This window comes from Eubalaena glacialis, chromosome 12 (genome assembly GCF_028564815.1).
Source record: "Eubalaena glacialis isolate mEubGla1 chromosome 12, mEubGla1.1.hap2.+ XY, whole genome shotgun sequence".
Lineage (NCBI taxonomy): Eukaryota > Metazoa > Chordata > Mammalia > Artiodactyla > Balaenidae > Eubalaena > Eubalaena glacialis.
In genome coordinates, this window is record NC_083727.1 from 16,576,785 (window position 1) to 16,601,532 (window position 24,748).

Sequence of the window (24,748 nt, forward strand, 5' to 3'; positions counted from 1 at the left end):
AATTCCTACAATCAATTCTCAGAGGTTTCTTAAGAAATGCTTTAGATATATCCAAGCAATGAACTGAATTTCAAGTTCCAATTTTTAAAAATACTTCGTAATTCTTAAAGAGGGAGGCAAAGAACAGCTCATAAGATGTGGTTTTTAACCACACTGGAAATTCTTTTTTCCATTACCAAAACAGATTCAATGATTTTTTTTTTTTTTTTTTTTGGTTAGGTCCACATTATTTAAAAAAACACACACACGCAAAACTTGCAACTACAAAGGTTACAGAAATGGTAGGCTATTAAAAATGTTAGACTGTTGTACTAATTAGATTACTAGGGCCTGGAAATGATGTCCTTATGTTTGGTGAGCTGATACCCTTAGAAGTCTCTCTCTAAGAAACGAATCAATCCCACAGCAGTCAAAATAAACTGAACTCTCTGCTGCTGTCAAATGATGGCAGATTGTGAGAATTGTAACAGGACAAAAAAGTAGTGAAGACAAGGATTCAAAGAACTTAACTCCCTGCATTTCTAGTAACTAGAAACACAACAAAGCAAAATAAAATGAAAGTAGTTTTTAAGAAAAATGTCAATTTTCCACCTTTTGTGATGGCATGTTGCAGGTGAAAATATTCAGGTAGAGAAAGATCTAGGTTCAAATCTGGTTCCAGTATAAACTAAAACTTTGCAGAAGTTTCCGGTCTATTAAATGGGATGCCATCCCCCACCTCACTGGATTGTCATGAGGATTAGCACCTAACGACCTGGCACACAGTAGGTATTCAATACATTTTTCTGCATAATGGAACACTATTTTTTGGTTCTAAACATATGAGTATACTTAAGCTTTCATTTTCATAAATGCTAAAGCAACAGCTGTGTAACAAGCTTTAGGTTTAAATAACTCAACTGTGTCACATCCTAAGAGATATAACTGATTTATCAACACTGATTTCAGAACAAAGCAAATGTAAGAACGCTCAGTTCTGAGAATTGATGATAAATAAAAATATAACAATTTACATTTAGGATATAAAGAGAATTAGTGGTAAACAAGTAAGTAGACATGTAATTCTTCCTCCTCCAAGTAAAGGAGAAAATACTTTTGTCAACAGGTTAAAAGGTTATAGATCTGGGATACAGTGCCTTTTAAAAAACAAAAGGAATCAATATATGATCTAACTAGGTCTTTAAGTCAGGAAATGCTTTAAGGGCAAAGAAAAACCTTACATTTGAGCAATAATTTTCCTCTTACTGATAGAACAGTGGGTTCCACACAAAATTATTATTTACCAAATATGGTTCAAAGATCAGATTACACCTTCCCTGGCATTACCAAGTAATAGAACATATCGCAGGCCACAAGGAATTTTAAAAAGAAAAAGAAAAAAAAAATTTCCTTAAAGTTACTCGAAATGTATTCACTGCTACAACTTTATTTCAAATAGTTTTTAAAAGTTAACATGGAAAGAGTCTTACTCAAAAGAGATTGCAATTTACTTAGAGATGATAAGATTAAACTAAATTTTGCCAGAAGGCAAAAAAAAAAAAAAAGTATTTAAAAATGAGGATTCCTATTCATTAACCCATATGGATAGACTTTCAGTTTAAAGACATCAAGAAAAACACTTTTATAGACAAACCATTAATTTTTGTTTTTATTTTATAACTACTATCATATTGAAATCTCATTACTCAAATAATGTTTCAGTTGATTCTTTTGGATTTTCCAGATATAAAATGTCATCTACAAATAAACGTGCCTCCTCCCTTTCAATAATTGCACCTCCTATTTTGTTTTTTGGTCTAATTATATTGGTCAGCATTCCCAAGACAATGTTATGTAACAGTAATGCTGGCCAGACCTTTTTTGATTCATGACTTTTAAAAAGGAATTTAGTATTTCACTAAATACTAAAATAGGAATTCTAGTATTTTACCATTTCTAGTAACAAAATGCTGGCTTCCGGTCTGAGATATATAAAATCTTGGCTATGTTCATTCGTTCTTGTTTCACTAAGCATTCTTATTAGAAATAAATGTTGATTTCCCTTTTTTTTGATATCCCTCAAGATATTCATACCCCCCGTGACCTACTAATAAGACTTAATTTGATTTATCATTATATTCCTAGAGTGAATATTACTCAGTTATAGTATTATTCTGTTAATGTAATGCTAGATTCCATTTGAGTTTTATTAAGCATTTTTTGCACCAACTTTTGTGAGACTGATGTGCAATCTTTTATGTTCATATTTTATGTTACGTGGCTTTGTAAAAAGAACCAGGAAGCTTACCTTTTCTTCTCTGTGTTCTGAAATACACAGCTAATTATCTGGTGCTTTTTGCAGGAAAGAGTCTCATATCAGTTAAGACCAGCATTTTCATTTGTGGCTCCAGATCCTATCCCTTTCTTTCACATTTCCACAACACCCTTTCTTTTCAATCTCTCACTTCAACCTATGAACCTGTTTAAGTCTTCACCATCTTAAACACATCCATGAACACATTTGTACCACAAAAACTTTCCTTCCCAGTTAAGTCTTGTTCAGCAAGTATTTATTCACAAAGCTATTTATTAAAACTGCTACTCTATTCAAGGCACTGCGAAGGAACAGCAATTCCTGCCCTCTATTCCTAATCTAGTAAGGAACACAACCATGCATACAAAAAACTGCAATAGCAATGCAAAGAATAAACAAGCTATGCTAGGCCATCGCTCTCTTACCATCTGCGCCTTGCCAAACTTCTCTACTGAGTAGTTATGCTATGGTCTCAAATTTGTTTTAATCTGCCTTCAAGTTTCGTCCCTTGGTAAGTTTTATTCAAATCACCAAATCCAATAACCTCTTCGGGAGTCTTACCCACCATTTTGCAAAAACTTTGCGGCTTGTTTCATATTTTTTTAATAAATCCAATTAGATCTTCAAATGTATTGTTAAATTTTGTTTTTTAAAAGGAAGTTCATAGTATATTTTATTCTTTAAAAATTTATTTATTTATGGCTGCGTTGGGTCTTCATTTCTGCACGCCGCCTTTCTCTAGCTGCGGTGAGCTGGGGCTACTCTTCGTTGCGGTGCGTGGGCTTCCCATTGCGGTGGTTTCTCTTGTTGTGGAGCATGGGCTCTAGGCGCACGGGCTTCAGTACCTGTGGCATACGGGCTCAGTAGTTGTGGCTTGCGGGCTCTAGAGCGCAGGCTCAGCAATTGTGGCGCACGGGCTTAGCTGCTCTGTGGCATGTGGGATCTTCCCGGACCAGGGTTCGAACCCGTGTCCTGTGCACTGGCAGGTGGAGTCTTAACCACTGCACCACCAGGGAAGTTCCCATAGAATATTTTAAGTTTTACTAGGCACTTTTAATTCACCATATCATTTGATGCTCATGAAAAACCACCCAGTAAGGCTAGGTAATTATTACTCTCATTTGCAAGGTTCAGAAAAATACACCAATTTACTGATTATCAAAACTCCAATAAGCAGCAGAGTTAGGGCCAGAGATGTATTTGTGGCTTTCTAACTCCAGGTCCAGGGTTCCCGCCTCTATATTTTATTAATTTGATTGATTAATTACTAACTTGAATACTTACTGATCATTCTCTTCTTTAAAACTTTTCTGGTCAACACTGCATATTCTTCTAGCGACCTAGGTTCCTTATTTTGGTACTTCTTAATGTTTGTCAAAAGGATGTATAAGTAAAAACTATGACATTTATTCTCTCACTTCTTGCTCTGGCATCTCATCTACAGTTACAGCATCATCTAGGGAGAAGCTCCTTTAAATTGTAGTTTAAGCTTTCTGTTCTACTTGATGAAACGTAAGCATTCAGAATCATAGAATTTGATGTTGAAAGGATCTTAGAGATTATTTAGTCCAACATCTTTATTTAACAGAAGAAAAATACAAAATTCAACTCACACAAGTCAGTAGCAGAATTTGAATAAAAGTAGCAGAATTTGAACAAAAGTTTAAGACAAAATTTGCCTTTTTAAACTTATGAATCATAAAACAAATATATACATATACAGTAAACAGAAACTAAAATTTCAAGAGTAATTACTGGCCCCTGTTTCATTTTTGTTAAAGATACTTATCCATATTTCTAATATGACAATATTAATGTATAAGTCCATTTATCAAAGTAATTTTTTAAAAAAAATCATGGAATGGCAATAAAGTTAAAACCTACTCAATTCTATATATTCATGCATTAATTATCTATCGTCCAGATTTTTAGAGTGAACTGGGAATCAAAATCACACCACTACCTAGCCTAATGCTTCCCACCTAGGATGATAATCATGACCTAGTCTACAAGGCAGGAACAGTTACCACTAGACTGTTTGCTGAACACCACTTAGAACAGTGCCTAGTACATGTGTTAAGCACTGAAAACGTGTCAGCTACCACTGCTTCTCCACCAATTACTACTTCTGAATATATTCATATGATTATAAATATGGTCAGATTAATGATTCAGCCATACAGACAAGCATCCTGTTAGAGGACCAGTACCTCACTCTTCTCCTTTGGTCTATTGTCCAAGTTTTGTTCTAGTGAGCAGGGCCACAACCCTTAGTTATCTAGGAATACCTTTCCAACAACTCCCAAGCTAGAAGTACTTTAATATTTCAACATCAGAGTCTATAGGCTCTGAAAATTAACAGCTCATTTTAAAAGGAAATTTTCTACTCCAACACTTCTAAACTTTTAAGCTCATTTACCCATGATACAGAATGCATGAGAAATAAAAGGGAATCTCATGTGAAGCAGGAAGATTTTTTTTCCTCTTAATTGTGCTTAAGTTTAAACTTAAACTCTTCCCCAAACTAGCTTCCCCTCTTCAACTTCCCATTTTTATCAGAAATAGCAATTTTCTTGTTAGCCTGAAAACTGAAATTACCTTAACTTTTCTCTTGCCTTCCTTTACCTTTCTCAACTGCTTCAAATTTCATCCATTTAATAACTAACATTCCTCAAAACACAACTCCTGAGACTCTCCTCACTGGATGTTACAGTCAGTACAGTTCACAATCACTTCCACAGTTCTGAAATCTAAAAAGTTCTGAAAAGATTTTTTATGAAGCTTCATGTCAAAACTCATCTGGTAGTAGCAAAAATCTGCTTTGAACTGACGTGAAGCTACTTATAGGCTTTATTTAGCCACTTACTGTAAACATTTCCATTTTTCACTGCAGAGATACTAGTGTTTAACTACTGGGTGATGCCTCAAACCTTGCTGGGCATGTTACATAGTATACAATATATACACGTTACCTTTCTAAAATTCAAAAAATTATGAATTCCAAAACATAGCTGGCCCCAGGGTTTCAGAAAAGGTATCATGGACCTATACAATATTGTTCCAAGAATCCTAATTTAGGCACCCTATTCTTAACTTTCTTTTTGATACTTTCCCTTACACCACTCCATGCATTTCAGCCTCCGTATTTACCACCAAGTCCTATAGGTTCTTCTTTCCAAATACCACAATTGCCAATTCTACTCCACTCCTACTGCTACCACACTATCCCAATCATCCAACTTCTAAATGACCAGACCCATAGTTTACCTCCCGGCCATTAAGTTCTTCCCATCTGACCCATCAAGCAGATTAAGAAAGGCTCCTATATAACCACTTAAAATATTTCACTTCTTTGCACAAGAACTTAATAAACTGGAACAGATACATAATAAGAGGGTAAAGATGGTGATTGTGGGGTTATAGATGAATTTTTGTTACCTTTTAAACCTTATCTATAACTGTAAGTTAAGAAGAGGTTCTTTTTTTTCAAACTTAATGAAGTTTTAAAAATTTCTAAATTGACATATTTATTCTGTAATTAAACCAACACAAACAAATGAAAAATATACTAGGCCGCTCCCCTATTTATCACTTCAACTAAAATTCCTCAGTGTGGTTTTCAAGGCCTTCTCCAGTTTGGTTCCACTAGGACTGGTATCATGGACACCCCCCGGCCAACCCCAGCTTTTCAGTAAAAGCCAATTTTACCGAAATATAGCTAATTATTTTTTAAAAAGAATGATTTTTAATGAGTAAAATAAATGATCACAAAGAAAATCAATTATACTGAAAAGCACAGTAATCAAGTGTTCTTTAGAACCCATATTTATGATATATTTATATATTTGCTTCTTTATTAACACTCAACACAATAAAATCCAGCAGGGGCCTAATAACAACTATAATTTTGAAGTAGTAATCTACTTCTACTAACTATACTCAGAGACAGCCACAACAGTAAAGTAATATGAAAATATCTGTGCTTTTTTCTATTAGTAATAAAGTCACAGGTACTGCTAATACTACTGTGCTTTACTGTTTAAAATCATAATGGAAGGAAATATTAAATTTCAGTTACAGGTTATTTGTTAGTAAAAATATACAGATTTTTTTTTTCAGGGACTCTTTTAAATTCTCTTCTCAGACCCTCTTCAGGGTTATGAAGTCTAGAGTTAAACTCTATTAAATTCACCTACTTTTATTTCCCACTAGTCCCCACAGTCAGAGAACTTCAGTCAGGCTTTGTCTGAACATGTTCAACCCTGCTTTCATTCCTGACTATGTTACTGCTCTAGCTTAGGATATCATTTCTCCACCTGGATGCTTATCAAAATCTTAACTATCTCTTCAAAAGCAATTCATGTTCCATCTCCTTTTTGAATTCTTTTTCTACTGCTTCAGCCCACATGGATCTCTCTATTCCTAGAACTCCTAATGTACCTGTGGGTCAATGCTTCATGACCCAACATGTAATTATTTTCTTATAGTTCTACTTCCTTGTCTCTTCATCCAAGGTGTAAGATCCCTGGGGACAGGGGTGACATGCTTGTATACAGGACACTGCCCACATATAATATAGGCACATAGAATGTATTCAATAAAGAAACTATTCTCAATAAACCAAGTATCAGAAGACAATTTCTTTGGGAAGTTTAAGTACCAGAAAATACATCAAGAGGACTGAAAATTCCACTAAGCAGCAAAAACAGACTCATAAATTAAGCTTAATATTAATAATTCACCTCAATCAGAACCTAGATAGTCATATTATATTAAAAACTCAGAAACTTATTTACTAGGCAGTAATGAATTCCAAGTAATAAATCAGGAACGGAGTGCTAAAGTAGGCATAAAACAATGATTCATTCAAAAAATATTTGCTAAGCATCTACTACATGCCAGGCACAATTCCAGATTCCACTGATTCAATGGTAAAAAAACAAAAAACAAAAAACCCAAAAACCCCCCAAAAACAATGAAAAACAAAACCAAAAACAACTCACACAAGAATTTACTGTTAGGCCTTGGACTAGAACCTGGGGCTCCTGATTCTCATTATGAAGCTCTGGAACAAAAAGCTGTTTCTGTCCTTCAGAATAGGTAAAGTTGGGGTGGGGAAATGTTCTCAGAAGGCAGTAAATCATATAAAACATTATAAAGAAAAAGATTTGGAGCTATTAAAAAATATATATAATCTACATAGTATATAAATATAACATTAAAATCTCTATACATAAAATCTATAAAGAAATAGATTTGGGGATAAGTTTCAATTGTCTATGTAGAATATTTATTGCCTAATGATACTAGATGAATGAGGTATTACTCTACTCATTGATTAATATTTTAATCACAAACACTTCATGAAGTTTTATTCTTCTTCAAAGAGCTCTGCCAAGTTGCCTCATTTACTTTATATAAAAATATAAAAACTTAAATACCAATATCACAGAAGTGGGGTGGGTGATAGAAGTCATGGTGGTAAATATTATTCTAAGCAATCTTTTTCATCGGAGGGAAGAGCCCAAAAGAGGAGGATAATGCGAATGTGGGTAGGAAACCAGGAACTGCTCTCCACACATTTCAATCTCTAGTGCTGTTTATGACCAAATAGAAATTACTTTTCTTAAAGGGAAGTTCTTAGACTAATAGCAATGGAATTCAGAGACTGAGTGAGTGAGTGAGGGGGAAGGATAAGTGGGTGGGACTGGAACAAATAAACTAGTAGTCTGACAGTGCCATGCTAGTAACCTTAAGTCATCTTGTCCAAAACTCAACCCACTGCCTCCCACACAATAATATAGCTATATGTTAATTACTAATAATAGAGCACTGATTCTGAAGTTAGAAATCTCAGGGTCTTCAATTCTTTTCCTCACCATATACAATCACTGGCAAAGTTCTACTGATTACTCCCACAAATGTTTCTTGCATTAATCCCCTTTTCTAGTCCCACAACCTCCTTGTTCAGGTATCTTTTACCTGGATAATCGAAGTAACACAATAATCTCTTATCTGATGGCTTATTCCACTCTTAAGCCTTTCTAAGCTATATTTCACAGTGGTAACAAGCTTTCTAGCTCCTAAACATAGCTGGATCATGTCACTTTCCTCCCCAAGAGAGGTAAAAGATTTTGTAGAATTAGACTGTACTGAGTTTTGGTAGAAGGTGATGACATTGACCTAGGGAATAATGGAAAAGAGGTTGGGCAGGAAGAGAGGAGACTTAAAGACCAAGAACTTACAACAAAGGAGTCAGAAAAGTTAGATAAAATGCAGGAAAGAATGGGATCAAGAAAGCCAAATGAAAAGAGGAATAACAATAAAGTTTTAAGTTTATTATTTTTATAATAATTTTGTAACAATGAATAGCTAACATTTATTAAGCATTTATGTATGTGCTAAGCACTGGGCCAAATGATTTATAATGCATTCACTCATTTAATGCTCTCAATAATCATGAGAGGTAGGTACCTCTGTATCAGACTCAGCTGACTACACATTGTTCTCTCCCAGAGAAAATAAGGATTATTTTATATAGCGCACCCCCCCCACCCCCCCGCCCTGGCCTTATTCCCCACAATGCCTAAAACAGAGCACCAAACAATTTACGTTCTTACTATGTTGGTGTCAACAATACCAGAGGAAAGCCATTTTTCCTACGAATTTCATTAACATGTCATTGACTAGCACAATATATACATGTATATACAGCTATATACATACATACACGTACATAAACATACACATACAAACACACTAGGGATCTGGAAATAAAATACTATGGCTTTCAAAAATAACTCTTCTCTTGGGGCTTAAATCTGAATTGGAACAGTAAAGGCTCAGGGTATTTTTGTCTTGTAAAGCTCAAAGGAGGAAAGGTAAATGAAAATCTTTTTAACTGAAGAGAAAAGAGGCTTATACCCCTACCATCTACCTGGAAATAGGGAGGACCTAGACCTCCTAAAGGCAGATGAAAGTTACTTTCTTTTAAAATGTGTATGGGAAATTTCCTATGAGATACTACTATGGACTAAACTCTAAGCCCAGCCTACTATTTGCCATGTGTGCTCCATTCCGTACAAGAAGTCTGGGCCAACTTTAGATGATTTTGCATAAATCCACTACCACTAGGAAAAAAGAACAAATAACAAATGGCAAAATGCGTGCTTCACTGACCTTGGGTTAGTAATGTTGCTATGTTTGGGTGCATTCTTCAGGAGTGTAATATTTGTTTGAAAGCATCAGGGTACTACTCAGAAAAGACATTTGACCATAACCTATACTCTGGAATCTCAAAAACTCACTTACTTTTAAAAGCAAGCAAATCTTCTAGCTTTAAACTTTAGTAGTATGTGTGTTCACTCATTCATTCACAAATATTTACATAGAGCTTAAATGTCAAGGCATTGTACTAATACTGTAAAAACTTATTTAGTGGGAGAAACTGAAAAATAAACAGAATATTATAATAAAATATGGTAAATCCTGTGATAGGGGAAAAAAAGTGCTGAGATATTTAAATTATAAATAAGAAAAAGCATTAATCAGTTACAACAGGAAATATCATGCCACTTAAAAAAGTATTTTCCAGAATACCTTAATATGAAGAAAACATACCTGAATGGAACTCAGAAGATCTTTTTACCAAGTCTGTAAACTGAGGCTTACCCTTTCCCTTTACCAATTTAATTCTGGCTCTAAGTCAGAAATCTAAGTCCCTCCTTGCTAGCTATTTTGCATTCCTGTTTTAAATTTTTGTTTTTGACCTGTCTCTTTGGCTATCTGTTTTATCTACAAAAGAAATGTTGCCACAGAAAGCCTTTCAGTCACTTAATAATAGTGTCAAACCCTTTTCACAATATGCATAAAGCTACTTCGTTTACAAAGATTTAGGACAAAGCTCTGAAAATTAGTAAAGCACATGTGTCTATACTACTATTATAGCCATCTACTTATCAAATAAGCATGATTAAATACACATTACAATAAATATATATCCCCCAAATTTGTCTCCCAACCACATAATTTCCGGTGCACTCAATGTGAGATAAACAACAGTGTTGATAAACAGAACCAATCAAAATTTTCACAAAGTTCTTCACATGCTAGGAGAATCTTGCTTTTTGCTAATAAGCCTTAAACAATGGTACAGTAAAAAGAAAAAGGTTACAGGTATAATTTTTAATAACTATCACTATAATTTCTCACATATCAACTCAACTGATGCCTCTCTAATTTCTATTTCTAGCCTGAATTTCTTGCTTGAATTCCATTTGCATATCAAATTACCTACTTGATAGGTCCAGTTAAGTGTCTAGTAGGCCTTTCAAAGTTAACACATCCAAAAAAAAAAAAAAAAAACCTCTTGATTGCCCAGCCCAAACTTGTTACTTCACTGTCTTCTCCAACTCAGCCAACAACGACTCCATACTTCCAACTGCTTGGGCCAAAAATCTTGGAGTCATCCTTGACTTCTCTTTTATGCCTCAGATCCAATTCATCAACAATTCCTGCCCACCCAGGGTTTGTGATATATCCAAAATCTGACCTCTTCACACTCTTTCCTGTTGTTACTCTGGTCTAAGCCACCATCAGCTCTCATTTGGATAACTGCAATAATTTCCAATATGGCTTCCCTGTTGACATCTTTGCCCTGCTCTTATAGTTTATTCCACAAAGAGCTGCCAGAGTGAATCTTTAACAAGGAAAGTTACCTTCAGTTAACAGTTTAAAGAAGAAAAATCATATGGTCATATCAAGTGATTCTTAAACTAGGAAGAGACAGGCACCTACAAAAAACCTACAGCTAACATGTACTTAATGGTGACAGACTTCATGCTTTCCCTTAAGATCAGGAATAAGACTAGCTTGTCTGATATCACCACGCCTACTAAACACAGTATTGGAAGTACTAACCAGAGCAGTAAGGCAAGAAGAGGAAATAAAAGGCATCCAGATTGGAAAGGAAGAAATAAAAATGTCTCTATTCATAGACACATTAGAAAACCCAGTCTCCACAAAAAAACTACTAGAATTTATTAGTTTAGCAAGGTCTCAGGACAAAGGGTGAACTCATAGAAATCAACCATATTGCTATAAACTAGCAATAAACAACTGGAAACCAAAATTTAAAACACAGTATCATTTACAACTGCTCCAAAAAAAAAAAAAAATGTATCTAGTTATAAATCTAGCAAAACATGTATAGAATTTGTGTGTTGGAAGCTACAAAATGCAGATGAAAGAAATCGGGCCAACCTAACTATAAGGAGAGATAAACTGTGTTTATAGCTTGAAAGACTTAACAAAATAAAAATGTCAAATTTCCCCAAATTGATCTAAGGGTTTAATGCAATTCCTACCAAAATCCCAGCATGATTTTTTTACAGATTCTAAATTTTCCATGGAAAGGAAATGCAATAGTTAAAACAATTCTGAAAAAGAAGAATTAAGTTACGGAAATTTTACTACCTGGTTTTAAGACTTACCATACAGCTACAGTTATCAAGACAGTGTGGTAGTAGTACAGAGATAACCACAAAGATCAGTGGATCAGAATAGAGAATCTAGAAATAGACGCTCACAAGCACAGCCATCTGACTTTTGACAAAGGTGCAAAAGCAATTCAATGGAGGAAGGATAATTTTTTTTAACAAGTGGTGTTGGAACAGCCGAACAATCCACAGACAAAAAGTGAAATTCAATCTAAACTTCACACCTTTATGTGAAGATTACGTAAAAATGGATCATAGATCTACATATGCAAAATGTAAAGCTTTTTAGAAAACTTTTAGAAGAAAACAGGAGAAAATCTTTGGAACCTAAGGTTAAGCAAAGACCTCTTATTAGACTTGACAACAAAAGGCACAATTCATAAAAGAAAAAAGATAAATTAGACTTCATAAAATTTTTTTTTTCTCCACAAAAGCCCCCATTAAGAGGATGAAAAGATAAGCCACAGATCAGGAGAAGATATTTGCAAATCACATGCTTGACAAAGGGCTTGTGTCCAGAATATATAAAGAACTCACTAAACTCAACAACAAGAAAATGAACAATCCCATCAGAACATAAGCAAAAGACTTGAACAGACACTTCACCACAGAGGATATACAGACAGCAAACAAGCACATGAAAATACATTCAACATCATTAGCCATTAGGGAAATGCAAACTAAAGCTACAAAGAGATGTCACTACATATCTATTAGAATGGCTGAAATAAAAAATATACTGACAATACCAAATGCTGACAAGGATGCAGAGAAATTAGATCTCTCATATACTGCTGATGGGAATGTAAAATGGTTCAGCCACTCTGGAAAAGTGGCAGTTTCTTATAGAGTTAAACATACATTTATCATACAACCCAGCCACTGTATTTCTGGGGATTTATCCTAGAGAGATGAAAAAGTATTTTCACATAAAAACCTGTGGAAAACTGTTCACAGCAGCTTTAGTTTTAGAGCCCCAAACTGGAAACACAAAAGTCCTTCAATCAATGGCTGAACAAATTGTGGTACATCCATACAATGGTATACTTCTTAGCATTAAAATGCAATGAACTACTGATACACGAAACAACTTGGATGGATCTCAAGGGCATAACGCTGAGTGAAAAAAAGCCAATCTCAAAATATATAACACAACGCATGATTCCATTTTTATAACAATTCTCGAAGTGACAAAATTATAGTGATGGAGAACAGATGAGTGGTTGCCAAAAGGGTTAAGGCTGGGTAGCACAAAGGAGTTTCTTCGTGTGATGGAACAGATCTAGTTCTATATCCTAATTGTGATGGCTACACGAATCTACATACATGAAAATAGTATAAAATTATACACACGCAACCACTAACAATTAAATCATATTCTAAGAAGTGAGAGGGGAAAAAAAGGCAAATAGCTCACGTCCTAAAATCCTTCAGTGGCTTCTAATCTCATCCTGAATACTAAAATCCTTTCTACAATCTAAAGAGCTACAAGGAAAGCACATCAGTAGATGAGAGGATCTCATCTACTCTTCTCCCGCTCTCTTAACTCCAACTACACTGGTCTTCTTGCTGTTGGAACACGGCAAGCATGCTCCTGCCTCTCTATTTAGAAAGCTCTTTCCCTTTATTACTTCACTCAGGCACCTGCTCAAATGTCATCTAATCAGAGAAGACTTCCGTGTTGCCTCCCAAATAAAATGATGTCTTCTTCCTCTTTCTCTCTCTATAGGAAGCTTAAAACCAACAAACAGAACTCAAATATCTTCCTCACCTGTTACTGCCCCTGGTATGCTCTTGTATTGATGAATGGCAGGCATTATACTGTGCACTCAGGTACTCAAGCCAGGGCGTGTGTGATTACTTACTTCCTTCACACTCAGTATTCCCTTCTCAAATTCATCACCTACTCTTCTCCTTAATTACAGCCTTAACTCACGTCTTTATCAATTCTCAAATATCAATTCTCAAATAAATGGTTATAAGGCTACCTCCCAGCCCCGACCCCCCCGCTCTTTTCTTTTTTTTTTTTTAAACCCCTAGAACTTTAATTAATTAATTTATTTTTTATTTTTGGCTGTGTTGGATCTTCGTTTCTGTGTGAGGGCTTTCTCTAGTTGCGGCAAGCGGGGGCCACTCTTCATCGCGGTGCGCGGGCCTCTCACTGTCGCGGCCTCTCTTGTTGCGGAGCACAGGCTCCAGACGCGCAGGCTCAGTAGTTGCGGCTCACGGACTTAGTTGCTCCGCGGCATGTGGGATCTTCCCAGACCAGGGCTCGAACCCGTGTCCCCTGCATTGGCAGGCAGATTCTCAACCACTGCGCCACCAGGGAAGCCCACCCCCGCTCTTTTCTAAATATTCTCTACAGCCATCAGAAACTACACTGCAGCCAGACAAATCTTTCTAGAATGTTAATTTAAACATTCCATCATTTATGGGATGAAGTCAAATCTACTTTACAGAGCATACAAGTATTTTCATGCTCTTTCTTCTCATTTTCCACCTCACTTCCAATTAACCCACCACTGGTACCTAATGCACTGTGAAACAATTCACAGTACTGAATAGGTGTGGACTTTCCTACCTCCATCCTTTATGCATGTTGTTCTCTCTGACTGCAATGGCCTCTCTTCTCCCAACTTGTCCTCTTCCTTGCCTATCTGACACAGATTGTGTCACCCTTCTTATGAAGAATTCCCTCTTATATCCCTCCTTTCCTCACTGAGTCAGCCACTCCTTCCTGTAGATTCCTAAAGTGTTTTATGTCTAACGTTGTCACTGCATTTGCTAGTGTTAGTATACTATTGATAGCTTGTATACCTGTCCCTTGAGGGCAAGAACAATATGTTAGTCATCTTTCCAATCCCATCACCTAGCAAAATACCTGGCACACAGCAGGACTCAAAACTAATTCAAAACTACTGGATAGGTGAATTAGGTTGACCAATAAAGAAGGCAGAGATGAGGCATGGTGAAAGAATGAGTCAGGCAAGATTTTTTGGGTTAGCTATTTTGCACAGGTATATCATAGAAGCCATATGAAACAAACTCTATGGAGTTTCTTTCTATTCTTTTGGTCGTGTGATACCCTATAGAAATTGAAGTACTGATTCCGTAGCTTGGTTTGGCTAAGATCACCAGTTCACTTTTCCCATGAACCAGTTACCTTCCTCAAAAGAGTACTTGTTCCATTCACAGAGCTACAGCAACGGCTCTAAACAGTCATCCTGTAAATTCATGCCATTGTTCATGAGGGGAAAATCTCATGAAGAGAATGAGGATGTCTCACTCAGGCCAAGCACCACCTCAGCTAGAAAAATCTCAAAAAAGAAAAAGAAAAATCAAGCCCAACCAATACATGTCAATACATTTTCATATGTAAAAAAGCAGAATTGGCTTTGTGGAAATGGAAATTTTTTTTTTTTGAAACCCCACTTCCACATGTTTATTTTTCCATTTCCTTAGAAAATCATCATAAAGTAGCAAACAGTACTTAGTCAAGTACAGTTCAGGTATATGCTAGTCACAAGGTAAACAGCAAGTTACTCTCAATGCAAACACACAGTACCTGTATTTTCACCAACTTTTGTTTGTCAATGATCCCTTAGATATCTTGAGTACTTTTTCTCTTCAATTCTAGTAACTACTTAACTGTGATGCCTACATGCATCTGCTTGAGTTCCAAAGAGTAGATGCCCATGTTTGTCAGGTCACTAACAGTCTTTTAAAAATTAACCAAGCAATTATACCACAATATGTGCTCAATGAATTAAAATGGAACACACACTCTGTTCTGAAGCCTTTTTAAAAAGCAAATTTTCTTGCCTATATTGCTATCTTCTCTGTTACTATTTTCTAGTGATAACTTAGCACCAATAAAAGCTGATGAACAGAAAATGTTTGTGTAAGCATCAATGTATAATACAAACTGTATTATTAGGTTAAAATATTACTTATACAAATAGCAATTAATACTAATTAGTACAGCAAAATATTCTACAACAATCACCAGTTCACTCAATGAATTAAGATAAAAAAACTTTTAGGAAAACTCAAAGCAAAAAATCACAGTTAACCCAGTAATGAACATCAGGAAATTTAGCACTGTATCTTTTTTGAATGTGAAATACGGACACAGAAAAGAATACTATTAAAATAATTGAAAAAATATTAACTAGCAATTTAAAACAAAAAAATTACAAAGGTCACCTTATACAGATAAAGTGGTATATGTTTTATAGTATTATATTTAAGCTCATATATTTTCAGTGTTTTCAAAATCTGATCCATGCCAATTTTCTAATGCTTTTCATAAAAAAACCTAAATTATGGGTTGTGAACTAATTTCAAATTAAAAATGTGGGCTTTTTCACAGGAACAGATAAGAAAAATACAAAGAATTAATAATTTGCATGTTTATTTTGTAATTAAAAAAATAATGGTGATGTTTTATTTCACCCTTGGTCTGAAGAGGTACAGTAAATTAAACAATACAGAAGTTATCTCCCTTTTATTCTACTTTTTGGGGAAAATGAATTGAACAGGTATTCTGAACAAAAAACCTAACAAAGCTAAATTCCAAATGTAAGATTACCTCCCATTATTTGAGCTACATGTCTACTAGAAAAAATAATTCACCTTGTTCTGTTTGAAAGATTAATACTTTTTGAAACTGAGCTTCGCTAAATAGAAGCTAATATTGATATAAGAAAGTTACAGGGAAGAAAATCTGCCTCAAAAAGCATAGGATATATCAGACATTTTGACTACTACTTACTGATGTCTACTAAGTTCAGGTAAGTACTGTGCTAGGTAACATAAATACAGAGCTAGCTAACATAAGAAACGCAGATAATGTAGTTAAAACTACCATGCCAGGTAGGTATTATTATACCTATGTATTTTTCTAAAGAAAAGTCCTAGACTCAAAGAGTTTGAGTGATTAGCCTAAGACCACAAAGCTATAGTTAGTAATAGAACTCACATTTGAACTTGGGCTCATCTGACTTTAAAGACCAGGTCTTTTCTTATCATACGTCACAGATTCCCAACACGATAAAATTAAGATGTTTAGTTAAAAGGGTGGAGGTTGACAAGTTGACAAGTTAACAGAGACCAACTCAAACTCAAAAGTAGTATTTTCTTCAGCAGCTGAGAGAATTAAAACTAGGTAAACTCCCTTCTACTCCTATTTTCTCAGTTCATATCAGAATGATTGTTTTTGTTGATTTCTCTGACTAAACAAAACTTGCCTGGTGTGAGAACTGTGTTCAGCAAGGTCAAATTGCAGATTTCAAGTTTTCATTTGTATTGGCAAGTATTTCCTCCCATTGATAGGGAATGGAAAATCATTCCGCTGAACTGCCATTGGCTCTACACTAATGAAACAAGCAGTATCTGGCCTGCCTGACTGGCAAACCGACAGGAAGCAAACTTGTGATGTGCTCCATTTTGCTAACACTAAAAATGTTAACATTAAGATATTATGGGTCAAAATAAGTTTTCCTTAATATAAATGTTAGAGTAAAACTTTAAACATTAAAACTCAAAAGAAGAGTATTATTTAATAATTCAGATGAAAGTATAGTTAATAAACCAAAGAATAAAAAGAATTTACTAACTGAAAATCTACTTTTTGTGCACTTTTTTTCCCTCAATAACTCACTGTCATCTGTTATTCTCCCAGAACCTGTCTTCTGCACTAGCCAAACAGACAAGTTAAATGGTCAGAATCAACCCCCAGAAACTCTGAAGTTTTTGATGGTAGCACTAATCTCTATAATATACCTCGGAATGTGGCATTGCTTTTGACTTACTATTTTGGCAAGCTTGGGCAGGGGCTGGTTGCAGAGACCACGAATTTTCTTTAACAGAGTAATTCTTTTGAATCATTTTATTAAAAACAATCAGCATTCATATATTTCCACCAAAATCTTTTAAATTCTACACTTCTTTACTCTTGCTTCTCTTCTCTGTCTCTCTCTGCAGGACCATTCCAACCTCTACTTTATTATTTGGCTTCTGAGGCTTGTACCAGGACTGTTTTTTGTTTTTCTTCTTAGGTGAAACAAGAATGCCATTTTCTTTAACGAGGTAATTAAAATACTACAAATTCTTAAAATGCCCTGGTCTATGTTGTACCTATTTGTGGATAAATCAGACTGACTTTCTTTCTGAAGCCACTCAAACTGACACCCTGTAGTAGTATCCCTTTCCAGTGGTAGGTTGTTACAGTTCAAAACAAACAAACAAACAAACAAACAAAAACCCCCAAGAGTATAAAAATATCCAATTGTAGATATTTCTATCTCATTTCTAAAACAGTATTGTGTCATACCAAGTTTAAAAATTAAGCAATTTGTTTCTATGCATCTTCAAGGGGAATTTTTTTAAAAGCCAAGAAATATTTTGCATAAATGACTAAATATCTTAGAACTTAAGGGAAGCCTTCAGTTTTAGGAAAGCTAAAATTATTATTCATTAGGCAGAGAATAACTTGCTACAGAACAGGAAAAAGCTTACTGGTGCTAAGATTCAAACATCTGAAAAATGGTTACTGTTAAAGTAGGGTAGGGTGGGGTGGGATGTTTTCCCTTTTCCGTGAAAACACCAATATTCCCCACATCACAGGAATGTAAGAAAGTGACTAAGCCATTTAATCCATAATGTCAGTATAAATGTACAGTTGCACTGAAATTGCCTTAAAGAGGTAAGACAAACTTGTCTTTTAAAGGCTGGTTAAGAGCACATAATTATATATGAATTATTTTTTCTACTCTGCTTTTAAAAATTTCTATTCACTTTTTCACTTTAATGTCAACAACTTCATAGGAATAGGTTAATGAATACTAATTTAGCTGCAAATAATTTCTTTCTTTTCTTCCTTTTAAGTTCTAGGATGTTTTTTCAAACTTTTGGCTAGATTCAAAAAAATAGCATTCAGAAGACTTTGTGTGATATCTGAGTCTGTGCTTAAAACTAGAGATTCAAAGACTTAAGTGCAGTGCAAACACTTTTCAAAATCAGAAGGTGCTTACTACCAAAAAGAGTTGTGATACACAGGAAAACTACCACTAAGAGCCATTCAGCACTGAACACACAGTATTTCTTGAGCTCCTTAAGTACAGGCCAGGCACTGAAGATATGGTGAAGTCAAGACTGAAAGGAAAATAAGACACGGTCTGTCCTTGAGACAGTTTAGTGATTTCCCAGGCTAAAAATGAAAAACAAATATTGCAATTTGATTGACTATTCCACTCTTTCTTCAAAAAACTTATCCACAATTTGCATTACTTTCTCTTCATAAAAGTTTTCCTTAATACTTTGTGAATTCTCTGAATTACCCCTTTTCACACAATAAAGGTATAATAACTAATGACAAAGCGAACATTTATTGAATACGTAAACTGCACTAAATGTTTCACAAGTACTTCCATGAACTGGGATCTTATACGATATTTTTATCTACTTGTCAAAATGCTGAAATCCAGATCATCAAGATATGTCACAACGTTTCCTCATCATAAAGACTAGGTTTACTCCTGACAGCATATTGACTAGATAATATGTGCAAACGCTCCAGAAAGTATTAATGACCATAAATTACAGTTGAGTTTTAATTAACCTTATTCTATCAGAGAAGAGTGCTTTAGCTGTTCAAATAAACTGTGTATTAAACAATGTCCCCCACAGTGCTATGAAAGCTTCTTGGAAGGGTTACCAACATCAACTATTTTGTTTTACAACAGAACTCCAGATAAGCAAGAGACAAAAAAGTTGCAGTTTACTGAGCCCCTTCTATATATCAGATAATTTACATAAAATGTATAATTTGTCATCACAACAACCCTATAGGTATTCTACTCCTTTTACAGAGAAGAAAACAAGCTCAGAGAGGCTGAGAAATTGTAGTTGGCCCCAAATCACAAAGCTAGTAAGTGGCAAACCAGGATTCAAACCAGGATAGCAGACTCCAAATTTTCTATTGAGCCACAAAGCAGCTTTCTGAAGCACTAACAATAGGAAATCGCTATTAACTAAAACTCTGAAGTACAAACATAATGTTGTTCCCAAGTTATGAAGTATATTTCTAAAAAAAGTTTCTTATTGGAGTATAGTTGATTTACAATGTTGTGTTAGCTTTGAAGTATATTCTTAAAGAAAAAAATTTATGTATGGAAGTTTTTGTTTTTGAAATCAAAGATAATATCCACTATGCAGTTTTTAAAAGAGCAAATATGCAATGTCTGTTCCCCAACCTCCTGTTCTGTTTTACTTTTCTCCACAGTACTTTTTCTTCCCAGACACGCTTGATTTTACTCATTTATTATATCTTCCACTACTAAAATGTAAACTATATGAGGACAGAAATTTTGTCTATGTTATCCACTGCTGCCATCTCCAATATCTCAAAGAACCCTGTGCTCAATAAATATTTGTGAAACGACAGAAACCTTGGCACTTAGTAGGTATTCAACAAATATTAGTTTCTCTTTCTTTTACTATGCAGGAAACACTAAAAAGGTTAATGTTAAGATATTAAAGGTCTAAAGAAATTTACCACTCCCTTGATACCAAATTTTGAACTGAAACAGATTATCAGAAATCCAATAGAATTTCTTGTTCAAGTTTTACATTAAAAACGTTGAGGCAAATCAAAAAGATACATTCGGCAAAGCCTCATTTATAAAGCACTGTCAGGAGATACCGGGGTCTACATGAATTATATTTTGAACAAAGCACTTTTAAGTGGCAAAACTTTAATCAATTTTCACAGAGATCTTTTACTGATATTAATATTCGCCATTTTGCTTTGTGGCAATTCTGACTTGGATCTCCTTCTAAAACGTCAACTTCTCAGCTGACGCATCTTACTGTGCTTTTAACAGTAGCCCATTCCTTCTGAGGATTAAGAAATTAGAAACTAAGCATACTTTGTAAAATGAGTCAATAAAAATCAAAGTGAAAAGCCTAAGTGAAATGCATAACTTTAACGCTAGAAGGCTAGTAGTAAGTACTACTTAGTACCAAACATTGTGTTTTGAGGGATGGAATACTTAGAAAATGAAGAAAAAGACAGCCATTCTTGATCTCTGACTCTTATCAAGATCATAGGTGAGTTTAGCAGTTAACTAAAGGGAATGTAAAGAGTACAGTACTGGCCATCCCTGAGTATTTACTCAGGGATTTTAGATTTCTGATTAAGTAAGTGTCCTTGATTTTTAGGGTCGGAATCATAAAAAAATGAAATGTTAAAATATTATAAGTATTTTGGAAATATGAGTCAGAGGCAAATAAATATGAACATGCATACGTTTAGATTTCATACAATTTCAAAGTCTCCAAATCCTTACCATCTTAATACAGAGGACTTAAAATAAAATGACATATAGACTGTGAGAGTCTCCCAAAAGATTCAGCCCAAACCTCCTTAGAATCGTTCAGCATGATCATCTTCCTGTGCTTGGCACCCACCACTACCCACATGTCCATTTTCCTAGTTGCCTAAAACTGTTCATCTAATCCTCTACTAGCATCTTATCCCCTAGCTTCTCCTCCTTATTACTGTTTTGCCCCATTTTCACATCTGCCTCTGTTATTCCCTCATAATCCTTCTATTTTATAGAGTCCCAATCTTAGATGGACCAAATAAAGATGACATAAGTGAAACAACGGAAAAGTGCTACTACTGTTCTCTTCTGGGTCATAGGAGCGTGGCCAGGTAGAGATATAATGAAATTGAAGCTTTTCTGAATTACAGTTTAACTTACAAACTTTGTATGTTGTAAAGATTATCAGGAACTTTTCTTCAAAACATCTATAACAAGGTAAACACTGCCTTTTAAATACGTTGATAACCATTAAAAAATACACTTTTAGTCTTGATGAATTTATACAACTAAAAAAAATGCTGTTTCAGAAAATTCAAACATTCCTCATGGGACTTTTTTGGCACGAAACTCACAAAGTTTCATGTAAGTGGTGCCCATCACACCCATTTTGCAAAATGCCATATGTTCATAGATACATATGTAGATTTCATCCTCAACAGTATTTTGAGAAAAGAATTTTCCCTACAGAGAAAACTACAGAAGTAGAATACATTTTTATTTCTGTCAAGACACAAGACTAATCATGTTAAGACACTTACCCAAGTATAACGTGTTACTAATACTAAAGAAGCAATTCTCAATAATAACGTAACTGGGGATCTGAGTAGTGTGCCCACTTAACTCTGCAGAGTTTAAAAACCTCCTGATTTCATTAGATGCAATAACTGTATGCAAGTTTTAAACAATATCACTAGCTGAAGGCAAGCGCTTCTTTCCAGTAAAAAGAGAACCAAATATAGGTGTTATTTCAATCAAATCAGACTAAGTTAAAACTTATTTTTCAGGAAATTTGTATCAGATGAGACTGGTCATTTACCCACTTCTTAACAAGTTACAAAAAGCACAGGTTCTACTATGCGACAGTTCACTAAAGAGGGCTGAACCGCTTGCAGTTCATCAGTGTCCCCTGAGAATACTTTTGAACTCAAGAAAAGGTATTCCACGTGCCCAAGAGGAAAATGAAATAACGGAGTATATTCAGTGGACGACTTACTCATCTAATTAACGCATTCAACTTTCAGTTGATCCTTTAAAGATTTAAATCTTAAGCACCCTCTATTAGAAACTGATTATATTTAAGGGGAAAAAAAACCCAACAGAAGTTCTGAATCACTGGAATTTTTGTTCTATTTCCTGTTAACACACTGATAGTGCCATCATTCAATATATTCGTTCCAGACACGTTTTTTCAAAGCTATTGAATCCTTTTTAAACTTGGCCCTATTTTAATTTGTAACTCATTTATCTGACAATTCTTCCCATTGTTTCTAATTTAAGTGCTCAGCCAAAGCTTACAGTGAGATGAAGAGCATGTCTGTCTTTATTAGAAAATGCAGTGGCTTCAAAATCTAAAGTTTCAAACTGTCAGGGTTTAAAACCAATCACGACTTCACTGTTCCAAGGAATTCAAAGATATTTTTAAAAAGGTGTCAATACTCTGCTCCTGTACGAAGAGTGTGGTAAGCAGCAGCAGTGTAAAAACTGAAAGCAAAATTGTATTCCATGCCCACCAAAATTCCCGGCCAAATCTGAAATTGCATAATGAGCAACGTACTCTTTAAGAGTGAGCTAAAGCACAAACGAATTCCTCTTATAAAATGCGAATCGACCTGACCCTAAAGTTCGACACTTTACAAACTTACCTAAAACAGACAAAATGGATGCAAAAGTATACTGCTTCACTGTTGCCTCAAATACGACCTTAGTGTTCAAGAACTTTCCAATGAAGACAGGCACTCAAAACAGCCTCGCATTGGGGACCCCGAAACGCATGAACTCCTGAGAAACCCCCGTGAAGCTGCAAATTCCCTCCACTCTCCTGGAAACCCCGCTTATCAGAAACATTTGAAGAATTCCTCCACGACAATTAAGCTGACTTGAAGAATGGAAACCGAACATCGCAAATATACTATATATGGAATGAAACATGGCCAAACGCATAGATACGAAGCCACACGGGCTCCGCCACTCTGCTATACTACCCCGCCCGAGCAGCCGTACAGCATCAGCAACGGGAAGATACACCTGTCACCTGTTCAGCGATACCCAGACCCTTTCAGCCTCCCGGCCCCAACCCCAATCTTAGGGTTTGAGGTTGACGGGACAGAAAGCTAGAACTATCATCTGAAATCTAAGGGCCACACACTCACAGCGGGGCTGGCTCCCCACTTCCAGAAGGCTGCAGAAAACCCACATCGGAAAAGGAACCACGCTCTCCCCTCGACCTCCACGTAACTCCCTCGATCTCTCCCCGCAACACCCTCGCCCCTAAGTCATCCCTCTTCGGGCCACGGCTCCCCCAGAGGAGATCTCCGTCCCCCCCGCCCAGCCCCCCATATCTCACACATGCCAAAGGGGCGGGCCGGGGGCACCCGTGCAGGCAAGGGCCCTCCCCGCCCCCGGCACCCTCCCCCACCCGGGGCTCTCCCCGGCGCCCGACACCAATGAATCTCCCCCTCCCCCTACACACTTCGTCCCGGGAGCCCAGGCCGGGCCCGATGCTCCCCACCCCCGCCCGGTCTGGAGGACTTGGGGGGCCTCCCTCTCTGCCTCGCCACTGGGGAAGGAAGGAGGCGGAGGGAGGAAGAGCGAGAGGAAGAAGCGGACGCCCCGCAAGGGCCTCGCGAGTCGGCAGAGTCCCTTTCAGATGAAGGGAGGGTGCGGGGAGCTGAGGGGAGAGCCGGGATTGGGGATCCCGCCGAGGCCCGGCAGCGCTGTCCGCTTACCCTTCGCCGCCGCCGCTTCCCCCTCCTCCTCCTCGGCCGCCGCCGCCGCCGCCTCTCCCACTACGGCAGCCGTCTCCACCGTCGCCGCCGCCGCCTCCACCACCACAGCCGCCGCCAGCGCCGCCGCCGCCTCCGATTCCACCCGGCAGGGGGGACACCTCAGCCCTCCCTCCCTCCCCGCTCAGCCCCTCCGATCGGCCGCCGCCGCCAACTCCCTCCGGCTGCCGCTGCCGCCGCCGCCGCCGCCGCCGCCGCTCGTGGCTGAGGGGGAGGGGAGGGGGTCGGGCTGGGTCGCCCCGCCGGCGGCTGCTGCAGATCAAAAACGATGGCTGGGTAGTGTCGCCTCTCCCCGCTCCTCGGCTCCAGCTCGCTGGGCCTCCCTCCCTCCTTCGGCCCCCACCCCCCTCGCGCTTGCTTGCCCTCCCCCCACCCCCCCAGCTCTCGCCCGCTCTCGCCGCGGCTCCGCCAGTCCAGTGCAAATCAAAATACTGTCACACAATATGGCGGCGCGGCCGCCGGCAAACACCGCGAGATCTGTGGGCGCTGCTGAGGCGGCGGCTGTGACGAGGCCTCCCCCAGTCGGGCGGCGGGGGAGCGGGCGGCGGCGGTGGCGGCGGCGGCGCG

General features: G+C 37.0%; 1 protein-coding gene across 5 annotated transcripts in view; it reads right to left on the bottom strand.

The window, feature by feature from the left end:
- Window positions 1-24,499, bottom strand: part of TAB2 (TGF-beta activated kinase 1 (MAP3K7) binding protein 2) — an 85,097-nt gene extending 60,598 nt beyond the window's left edge. For 3 of the 5 annotated variants that reach the window (XR_009702951.1, XM_061207437.1, XM_061207434.1), the window contains exon 1: window positions 23,042-23,609. The gene's annotated coding sequence lies outside the window, so the exon portion shown is untranslated. Of the gene's footprint in view, window positions 1-23,041; window positions 23,610-24,124 lie in introns of those variants that run through there. The other 2 variants (XM_061207436.1, XM_061207435.1) reach the window with 1 other exon arrangement.
- Between the last annotated feature and the right edge of the window lie 249 nt (window positions 24,500-24,748).